We start from the raw sequence: 3,898 nt of genomic DNA, 5'->3' as shown, positions 1-3,898 counted from the left end.
CAGGAAGAATTTCCCCAAGACAGATGATTTAGTTACTCTATAGCTCAATAGCTGCAGCATCTGTTTACAGCAATTACAGACAACACAAAGCAAAATAACTAATGTAAAAAAGGGAGCTGTCTTTCTTTCTGATTTAGGTTGACATACTATTTAAATAATATGGATCAAGCAATCTGAAATAAAATAGCTTAATGAACAGAATTCCCTTCTGTCCATCTCCTACAGTGCTAAAAGTAGCCACCTTTCCCCATCACATGTTCATTATCAGATTTCTAAATATTGAAGCTTCCTTGGGGTAATGTCTAAGCCTTTCTTAGTGATCAGGAGTGAAAGTCCTGAAAGTCTCAAATCTTTTGGTGGGAAAGTTCTACTAAAACTTTACACAGAAATTTGCTGGAAGCTAGCTGTCAGTTTGCTGCCCACTTTCCAGTAATTCAGACTAATGACTCGTCAACACCCCTTTTTTTTTTGCCTTTTGCATCTGTCTAGAAGGAGCTTTCTGCTCCAGTTACTGGTTTAATAACACAGGGCTATGTACCGAGGCAAAATTCTCACCCAGTCCTATTTGATTTGTCTCATGACTGTTTTCCTAATCCTTACTTTTTAGTGTTTGAAAAACATTATCTGATCAACTAGTTCTAAAGATATAAAGATTTGTACCTCTGAATTGGGATATTGCTTCAGAGCTCTTCTTCTGGACACTGGGTTTATGCAGGAAAGTTTTGATTGCAAAAAATGCAGTCTTAGAGTCACAGGTTCAATAAGAAAGGTGGCTGTGAACATCAGAAATCCTTTTATGCAGTTCTTGCTTAGCTGAAATTTCAGTTTCTGTATTACAGAAGGTTTGTCCCAGAGCTGCTACCTATCAGTGTTCCACCAGACAGAGAGGGAATTAGACTTCTGTCTGAGAGGTGATTTGCTGTATCACCCATGTGCTGAATGTTCAGGCTGTGAAATGCAGCCTGCATATGGAGCCTGGATTAAGCCACTTGGCAGGATTGTTCTTGCTCATGAGCTTCACTGAGGTGCCTTTCTGGTGTAGCTGCAATCTCGCTTCACCCCTGGCAGTGGCACACTGGGGCTCTTCTGGCTGGAGGACAGTCATGGATGGTCACAAATCATGGCAGCCAGCAAGAAGGAGCAGCAAAGCTCCCCCATGAGTGGCCTTCAGCCACAAGTGTAACATCAGCTACGCTTCCATGAGGGGCTGGGGCAAAGAGCTGGGTGGCCTCAGCATCCCCTGCTCTGTGGCAGCTGGACAGTGAGGGTCAGGGTGCTACGAGCTGCATGTGTGCAGTAGAGTCACAGGAAAGCCCCTCCACGGGGCAATGCAGGCATGTGTCCCTTGCGTACTGCCAAACATCCATGAAGGCAACTCCTTGGCACGTGCTTCAGTCTCTAAATAGCCAGCAAGTCATGAGCAGACAGAAACCTGCATGAAGATGAGTGCCTGGGGACAAGCAAGGACATGCACTCTCTTCTTGCTGCAAAAGTTGGAGTCAGCAAGGTGATAAAAAGCAATCAAGCCACTGGAGTCCCTTTTTCTTCCTGTTGCTGCAAAAATAATATTTGTGACAGATTTGTCTCTCCACCTCCTAGCCCAAAATTGTCCCAAGGTGTAGAGGGGCAGTAGAATGTAATCTTACCCCTCCATGAGTTGCAGCTGGGATCAATTACTAGAAATTAAGAACACCTGTAACTAATGAGAACAAGTGCCATAAAAGGGTGTACCAAGAAGAGGAGTCAGATGGCTGCAGTAAGGATCTGGAGGAGTTACTGCTTAGAGGAGCTGGTCCATGAGAAACATTAAAAAGGTATGATGCTTAGAAGCTATGGGATCCTTGCAGCTTAGTGATAATAGAGCTGTTGCTGTGCACTGTTCTAATATGTAAGGCAACACCAAGGAGTAGATTTCTCCTCCACATTAGTCTGATTGGTAGCCCATCACCTGCTTCAGAGAAGTGACTCACAAAAGATAAGACCTTTGGGCCGGATGGAGGGACAGGGATTTTAAAGCCCTTACAGGACAAAAAGCTGGAGTGGCTTGTCACCTGGGTGGCTTTTGAGCAGGTATCTCTGCAGAGACTTCTTAATTTTCCAGGAAAACAGGCTGAACTGTTATGAGAGCTTCTTAATGAATACCTACAGCAGGCACGCCTCCCTGTGTGTTGGTACAGCCCTTATCACAAAGCATCTTGCTGCTGCCACTGTGCAGTTAAAGCAGGGGTGAACCCTCCATTGCTGATGGGTTTGTTTTTGCTGGATTATTCTTCTGCCAGATTATTCTTCTGGTGATTTAGTGACTTAAACTGTGTGGGTGAAGATGTGATGTTGGAGTCAAGGTGGTATAGGCAGTGAGAATACCTCCTGGAAGGGGTGAAGGGAGAAGAGAGGCTCTTCTTGGTGGTGAGACATCCCAGTGTGTCTCTGTCTCATCTGACTTGGCTCTCAACATTGCATGGTGTTTTCCTGTCCCCTGTGATGTGTCTCATTCAATCAGTAGGAGGGTGAATCAGGAGATCAAGTGAAACGATGGGAAGGTAATGTTTTTCTCTTTTCCCTTCGGATATTTGCTGCCAAAGCTGCTTCCCTGATCTGGACCACTGCATGTCTCTGAAGGGCTGTGTGGGCAGACACAGCAACATGGGGAAAAGCAGGGCAGAGTGTGCTTAACCCACCTTTGCTGTTAAAAAAGCATTCACCACGTCGGAGATTCACAGATCAAACCTGAAGCTGAATTTTGTTTTTTTAAGAAGACAACTCCTCAAGTAAGCACTGATGTTTTCCGTGGAGTCAGTAAAGCAAAGAAAAGGCTTTTGGTGGCTTCCAGGTGCTGCTCCTTTAGGTTTAAAAATCTGTGCCAAGTGGACTGGGTTTTGCTGAGTAAACAGCAAGCCCCAGTGGTGGTGCTTTTGAAGTCTGCATGATCACGTTATTTCCGAGTGGTGGCAGTAAGTAAAGCCTCTCCTCCCAGTGCTCCTACATGAAGGTGGACATGTGGCTGGCTGCCTGGAGGTGAGCCCCACGTGCAGAGTCTGGGCCCTTATGGGCTGCTTACAGCTGCTTTGCCACTGTACCTCCAGGTATATCCCGTGAGCAGGAATATTCACCCTGATGTGGCCAGACATCCTGAAGGATGATCCAAAGAGTACATCCATTTCCACTGAATGCCTAGATATGTGTCTTAGCCATTCTGGCACTAAAAATACATAATGTGCCTCCAAAATACAGCTGTAACTGCATCAAGTACTTCTTTAAATTGTTTGAAATTTCCTTTGGCCATTTGGAACATTACTGGGATATCCCACTAAATAAAAGAGCTTTTTAATATACAGATGCCACACTCGTTGTCTGCTCATTAGCTACATATTCAGATAAATTAATTTGATATTATTGATCTTGTTTATTCATCTTGTTTAGTCCTCCTAGATCATCTGTAACAAGAAGTTGAAATCACTGCACTTGTGGTAAAATAGTTTTGCTGCCACAGCCTCATGAAGTTTTGAGCACATGGGGGTTTACCAGGCAAATGGGCCTTTTTGAACCCCAGCCTTGTTCCCTGCAGTAAGGGGAGCCTGCTGGTCATGCCTTTGACCTCTGGCCCTCCTGCTGACCCCAGGTGTGCTGTCCCTCCTGTGTCTCAGCTCTGCTGTACCAACACATGCTGGTTCCCAGCACCTGCAAGGAATTAAAGATCACTAAAATGCTCCCTGGAGCTGGGTGCTCATCGTGCAGTACAGCTGACACAAAAGCTGAAATTCCTTTCACATGAGAACATAGGTACATCTGCTTGCAATCATCTTCCTCCAGGCAGCCGGCCTGATCAAGGAGAAATGTGATTCCCCACGCTTGGTCCAAGGAGTGCTGGGTACACGCTTGCAGCCAAGGGGCTGGATTT

This window comes from Camarhynchus parvulus, chromosome 1, assembly GCF_901933205.1.
Source record: "Camarhynchus parvulus chromosome 1, STF_HiC, whole genome shotgun sequence".
In the NCBI taxonomy this organism is placed as follows: Eukaryota; Metazoa; Chordata; class Aves; order Passeriformes; family Thraupidae; genus Camarhynchus; species Camarhynchus parvulus.
This window is presented reverse-complemented; position numbering follows the sequence as displayed.